General features: G+C 39.3%; 1 non-coding gene across 1 annotated transcript; it reads left to right on the top strand.

The window, feature by feature from the left end:
* Window positions 1-3,049: 3,049 nt before the first annotated feature.
* TRNAK-CUU (transfer RNA lysine (anticodon CUU)) lies at window positions 3,050-3,122 on the top strand. Its single transcript has one exon. It is a non-coding gene; the product is annotated as a tRNA-Lys (tRNA).
* The last annotated feature ends 4,329 nt before the right edge of the window (window positions 3,123-7,451 follow it).

Here is a 7,451-nt window from a genome sequence, read left to right as displayed (position 1 = left end):
GAGGTGAATATGGAATCGGATTTCATAATAGTTCGAATTTTAATCTGATTTTAAGTGGAAAGCCGTCAGCATTTTTTAAACTGCTAAATACTTCCGTGTGTATTTCCCCAAAAAGAATATCATTTTAAATATCCACACTATAACTGTGAAAATCAGAAAAGTACCATTCCTTTTTTTATTTTTTTAATCTACAGACTTTGTTTATAGATTTTGGCAAATCCCTCAATAATGCCCTTCACAGTCAAAGAAAATCCAAGATCACATGTTGTATTCAGTTGTCATGTCTCTAGTCTCTTTTAATCTGGAAAATACTTTCTTAATATTTCTTTAGATTTCATAGCATTAACGCTATTGACAAAAAACATTTACTTTATAAGATATTCCACAGTTTAGGTTCGTATGATTTTTCATGATTCAATTTGGATAAATGCATTTTTGTCAGGAATGCGACAAAAGTAACCTTCTATATATTAGAACCTTATGTTAGGAGGCACATTGTGTCAATTTGTTCCACCAGTGATGTTAACTTTGATCACTTGCTTTAGATTTCTCCACTGTAGTTTCAGTTTTGCCCTTTGTAATTTATAAATATCTTATGCAAAAATACCTGGAGACTATGTAAATATCCTGCTATTCCTCCACCTTTTTACCCACTAAATATAGTATCCGATGATTCTTAGGATAATGGTTTCCAAATGGTGATTTTCTAATTTTTCTCTTTCCTTTTGGCTTTATACTATGAGATCATCACAGTTTTGTAAGCAGAATGATATAATTATTAAATGAAGTCTCTTGCTTCTATATGGAGAATGATAAATATATGAAAGAGTAGAAGCACAGAGACTTCTATGCTTTATTGGCATTATACTACAGAAGAAAGACTAGAAGCATGTCTCTGTGCTTTATTGGCATTATACTATGAGATCATTAGCAGTTTTTTAAGCAGAATGATATGATTATTAAATGAAGTCTCTTGCTTCTGTGTGGAGAAAGATAAATACAGGGAAGAATAGAAATACAGAGACTAGTTGGAAATCTTGCAGTCCAGTGTGCAAGCAGTAATGGAGAGTGAGTAGAGTCGTCGCAGTGGAGGTGGAAATAGGTGGATGGATTTTAGATATGCAGGCTTGCTGAAAAATTAAACGTAGAAAGTAAATGGAAAAGGAAATTCAATTGCTTCTTCCTGTTAATGAAGCATTATAATTAAAAGTATTTATTCATGAATAAATGGATAAAAAGGATATGGATATACTTGGAAGACTAGCAGTTTAATTTGTCTAACCCTCACTGAAATATCCTAGTTGCAATTTTCTCATGAAGAGTCCTGAGTTAGAACACTGTAGGCCAAGAAAGGACTTCTTCCCAGGTGTTACTAGTGGTAAAGAACTCACCTACCAATGCAGGAGACAGATACAGGTTTGAGGCCAAGACAATGCTGAAGAAAGCTAGAGTATAGTCCTAGGAGGGTTCACCTTGAAGGTAAATTAGTACTCCAAACTTGTTTAAGGATCTAGTGAAACCTTTAATTAACTTTCCTGTTTGTGTGTGATAAACACAATTTGAGTGCCTAGGGCCTACTGTATATTCATTAACAATTATGAATTTGGAGCTCTTTCTGAACCCATTATCAGATGAACTGTTTATGTGGGGGCTGGATTGTTGATTTATCTTGTACCTTGGAAAAATGCATTGAGTTTATGGTCTTAAGATTCATGATTATTTGCCTGATTCATTATAAAACTTAAAAAGTGTGAGTATGGATGTGTTTTAATTATTTTAAGTTACTTTTGGAAATAGTACATATAAAATCAGTATGTAATCTACGCATATATCTTTCTTACAGGGTGATAAGGCTTTTGAGGTTATCAGAGTCTGTTTATACTTCCATCTATTGGAATAGTGCTTTGCACATGGTAGGTACTTAATTGAAAATGCAAATAAATGCAAATTCACTTCCCAGGTACATTCTGCCAAGTTATAAAATAGTTACAATACACCAGAATTTGCAACTACAAGAAAAAAAAATTGTTGGTGAATAATTGCATTAATATTTCAAGCTTGAAAATTCTAAATATTCTACTTAAATCCTAGGGCACTTTGAGGAATCTAAACATAGTTTATGCCATACTTTATGACTCTGTTTTAATTAAAATAGCCCTGGAAACATGATGCCCAATGTGTTTAACTTGTAAATACTGTGTTTTAGGCTTTCAGAAATTATTATTCCTGAGAATTCTTTGTGACTTCCAGGTTTACAATTAGGTTTTATCTTGCTGTTCTGAGCAGTAGAATAGATACCACTCCCATCACAGAAATCTGCAGATTTCCTTATCTAGAGAACTGCACTAGTATCTCAGAATATATACGTTTCTGTAGATTATCTCAGCTTGTCATAATTTGATCAAAATTAGTTCTTTTCTCCTAGAATTAATTCTTTACCATAGAACTCAAACTCTACAATCCTTTCCTCTCGGCCTGTCTTTTGTGATGGATGGATGTGTAATAAGAGCCTCTGAAGGTCTTATCTCTGAATTGTCAGGCAATTACGAGAAAGAAGGCTAATTTTAACTGAACCGGTTTCCTCTTCCTCAATTTAGCTTTCCATGACTAGATCATATTAAAGGGAAATAACTAAGCTCCACTGTTCTTCCGCGTGTGTAACTAACTTCATTAAAAACTTTGCTGTGTCCAAAATGGTAGGAATCCATTATGACATTCGATAGAAAGTGAACAGTCTTGATACGTGTTTATGTAAAGAAGACAACTTATCGGGTAGTAAATATTTTAAAACACTTCAGAAAAAAGATTCAGTGATTCTGTAATGACAAACACGTAACTTTTCAGTGCTCTTGTGATACGCCCACGCTAAAAATTGCTAAATATAAGTACAGTTCAAGAATTGTTTTAAAGAATTTTTAAAACCAGTTTGGAAGTTAACAGCTCATAGCATGACATATTTTTTTTTAATACCAATAAAGAAATATAAGAAAACAAAATCAAATATAGTTAAACACTTTAAGAGAAGAAAAATCAACCGCCTCACTCAGGCGCCCGGCTAGCTCAGTCGGTAGAGCATGGGACTCTTAATCCCAGGGTCGTGGGTTCGAGCCCCACGTTGGGCGCATGTAGCTTTTTTGGTTTTTTACTTTGATGTAACAGTCCGAGGTCTCTCCACAGCATTTTAACACACGAGGGTTGTTTTTTTGTTTTTTTAAACCGATTTTAGATACTGTCAATATTAACCAAATCTCTGGAAAAAAGACGAGTTGGCAAATTAAACAGTTCTCAAATTGCGGTTGCGTACTTAAAAGCACACGTTCTATTCCTTTCACCTATCCCTCTCCTAGCTCCTCCTTCACTGAGGGAACTGAAACGGCCAATGTTTACAGTTGAAATTGATTTTCTGTGTTACTGTGCCTTCCTGTATTATTGCTGAGAGAGGACGGTTTTTTATTTAATCGAAACAAAATTCAGTTCAGTTCAGTTGCTCAGTCGTGTCCGACTCTTTGCAACCCCATGAATCGCAGCACGCCAGGCCTCCCTGTCCATCACCAACTCCTGGAGGTCACTCAAACTCATGTCCATCGAGTCAGTGATGCCATCCAGCCATCTCATCCTCTATCGTCCCCTTCTCCTGCGCCCAATCCCTCCCAGCATCAGGAACAAAATTAGGAGCCTCAATACTGGCAACTTGTCTAAAACTTAAGCAATCCCATGGAAAAGCAGCGAGTCGGAGTACTTAGAAGTTCTCTCTTGTTTATTTTACGTTTTTTCTCAATATACGGCTTTCCTGGGGTAGGGATGGGGAAATGTCTTCTGGAGAAATATACAGTGAGAAATGTTCCATGCTGTTGTGAGAACCAGGGCACAATCAGGTTTTCTTCCACTGTTCGTGGGACTTATTTGGAATCTATCCATCCAGTTGGATAAATATTAGCAAGTTAACATTCCGGTGAAGGGGAGGCTTTTTGAAACGAAAGCACAAAAGAACTGAGATGTGAAACTTCGAAAGGGCAATTATTACTAAGTACTATGGAATGTAGGACTTCCGCTTTTTTACCCTCTTCACTAAGAACTTCGAAATAATCAGGAAGAGAATGTGCACACCACAGCCAGTCACGTTCCAGGATCTCACTCACCGGCCGCTGTAGGTGAAGGGCCAGGTTCCAAGCAGAATTACTATTTCCTGTACGCCGCGTGTTATCCGCTAGCTTTCCTCCTACTAAAGGACCAATTTGTCTCTCTCGGTTTTTCCCATCAACATACAAACATGCTGTTAATTCTCTATCTTAAAACAAAACTTAGAACTTTGACCTAGTTTCCCTGCAAGCTACAATTTTACCGTATTTCTCTGTTCCTCTTTGGAGCAAGTTACCCCACAATGGCGCAAGCTCACCATTCTCTCCTCCCACCTGACACAGACCAATAAACAAACTCCTGTAGTTGAACAAGTTTGACTTATAACCCCTTGCAGTGAGGGAGACCTGTGGGGTGTCTCAGTAAGCGGGTGTTAGAATCTACCACAGGATTTGTGTTTTAGGGAATTTGGGAGAGGGTCTAAGGAAATGACCCTGGTGATTCAGAGATTAAAGCGTCTGCCCGCAATGCGGGAGACCTGGATTCAATCCCCTGAGTCAGGGAGATCCCCTGGAGAAGGAAATGGCACCCCACTCTAGTATTCTTGCCTGGAGAATCCCATGGACGGAGGAGCCTGGTGGGCTACAATCCACGGGGTCGTAAAGAGTCCGACACGACTAAGCGACTTCACTTTCACTTTAAGGAAATGAGGGCGCCCTCTGATTTCTGGTGTTGTCAGGAAGTAGGGGCCCTTCTATGATGAGAAGGCGATGGCACCCACTCCAGTGCTCTTGCCTGGAAAATCCCATGGACGGAGCCTGGTAGGCTGCAGTCCATGGGGTCACCAAGAGTCGGACACGACTGAGCGACTTCACTTTCACTTTTCTCTTTCATGCATTGGAGAAGGAAATGGCAACCCACTCCGGTATTCTTGCCTGGAGAATCCTGGGGATGGGAGAGCCTGGTGGGCTGCCATCTATGGGATCGCACAGAGTCAGACACGACTGAAGTGACTTAGCAGCAGCAGCAGCATTCGGAAAGCAGACTAAAGGAGGGATAAAGCTTAAACTGATAAAGTCGCTCATTTAGGACGAAAAGTGTTCAGTGTTCTGAGTGGGATAGGGACCAACTTGTCTACAGTGAATGTTCTATGAAATCTGGATTCCACGTCCAGGCCTCCCCAATTTGTGACCAACCCACCATAAATCAGGGGTTCCCACGGTCTCTCCTGAGGTTTGTTAATTTCCTAGAATGGCTCACAGAAAAGGATACAACTCAGAAGAGCTAACTGGGAGAGATGCATAAGCCAAGGTAAGGGACTAGGGTTCTCTCCTTGGCAGCCACTCTCCCAGCACCTGAACATGTTCACCATTCTGGAAGCTCTGTGAACAATGTATGACAGCGATTTTTATGGAGGCTTCTTCACACAGGTGTGATCAGTTATTGACTCAATTTCCAAACCCTGTCCTTTCCCTAGAGCATGGGGCAGGCAGGGGTGGGGCTGAAAGTTCTCCTTCAAAACATGACTTAAGACTTTCTGGTGACCAGCTCTCATCCTAAAGTCATCCAAAAGCCCCCCAAGAGTCACCTTTTGGTGAGAAGTACAAAAGGCACTTCTATTACCCAGGAAATTCTAAGGGATTTAGAAGCTCTGTGTAAGCTGCTCCTAACACCCCTATCATGCAGGAATCCACAAAGATTTTAGGAGCTGTGTCAAAAACTACAGGTAGAGACCAAATACATTTCTTGTGTCATACTTGCCTAATTTGTCGGAGTCACTATAAGCCCCTCAATCACTCTAATTGCCAAGTAGCCCCCCCATTCACCTCATTCTACATTATTTTTTTCTATAGAGATATCTTCTAATTCTTATTATTTGCTTTACTTTCACATCCTTGGAACGTAGGTCCACAAAGGCAGGATTTTTGTCTTTGCTCTCCAATGCATCTCAAGCACCTAAATTAGTATCTGGCAGATGTTCAATAAATATGTGTTAAAAATTGGTGAATTAAGAAGGCTGTATTGGTTTCTTAAAGCTGCCATAAACAAAGTGCCCCAAACTGAGTGACTAAAGAAATGTACTGGCTCCCAATTCTGAAAGCTAGAAGCTTGAAATCAAAGTGCAAGGAGAGTCATGATGTTAAAGGCTCTCTTGAAGAATCTGTCACCTCCTTCTCTTAGCTTTCTTGTGGCAGCAGCAACCCTTTGTGTTCTCTGGTTTGTTGGTGCCTAACTCCAATCTCGGTCTGTTGCTACATTTTCCCGTTTCTCTCTCACATGGCATTTTCCTGTTTCTCTCTCACATGGCATTTTCCTTTTTGTATAATGACACCAGTCTTAGTGTCTTATTAGAGCGCACCCTAATAATCCCACCTTAATGTGGTTACACCTGCAAGTAAGGCCACATTCACAGGAGCTAGAACTTGCCATCTCTAACACACACAATTCTACCCTTAAGAGAGGGCTCCATTTCTTAACCTCAATCACTGGTGTCTGCCACTTTACAGTATCTATAAAGTTGTATTTCAGCTAGAGACCTTGTTTTATATTATTCAGTAATGAAAACCTCCTAATAAATCATCCAAATGCTACAAAAGACAATTTTATGTTTACTACATGAGATAATGTTAATACTGAATCCATACAACGGACAATTAGTAGTACACCTATTCCTGGCCTAGTACACTTACAGATTTCAAAGTTAAGAAATGGAGCTTTGTTCTTATGGAGCTTACATTCCAGAAAGAAGATAAAACCTGAATAGAAACAAACAGAAGGTGAAATTGTAAGTGCCTTGTTACAGATAATGTGCTTATGGGAAAGAGCACTACTTTGGGGGAAAAGGTGCTGTAGGAAATGCTAAGTTGAGAGGACAGAGGAGTCTCACTTTAGGAATAAATATATTGGGAAACTGAATTTTCAGTTTTCGCTTTCAAGTTCTTTGTGGTCTAATTGTAAATTATTTTAGTAATGCCTCATCTCAGTGCCAAATGCTTTAAGATTTTGTGCAGGGCAATCAGTTCACTTAGGCTGGAGTAATCCCCAATTATGGATATTCTCCTCATTCTTCAGGAACAAGGTCAGAAGCCTCCTCTATGATGTTTCCCTGGTGCACTGGTCAGAAATACATCGGCAACAAGCAATGGATCCCTTGATGGCACATACCACATTCTGTTTTGTATCACTGTGTACACATCCACTTCTATTAACCTGCAACCCTTCCAAGGGCAGAGGTCCATGTCTTACTGTTGTAGCATTTACAGGATCTAAAACTATACACGGTACACAGCCGAGAGTCAATAAATACTGAATGAATCATAGTTTGGGGCTACTAAAATAGTACACGGTGACAAAGTAAACCTAGATGTATTTTA

This window comes from Bubalus kerabau, chromosome 10, assembly GCF_029407905.1.
Source record: "Bubalus kerabau isolate K-KA32 ecotype Philippines breed swamp buffalo chromosome 10, PCC_UOA_SB_1v2, whole genome shotgun sequence".
NCBI lineage: Eukaryota > Metazoa > Chordata > Mammalia > Artiodactyla > Bovidae > Bubalus > Bubalus kerabau.
Note: the sequence above shows the minus strand (reverse complement) of the source record. Positions and strands in the feature narration are given on the sequence as shown.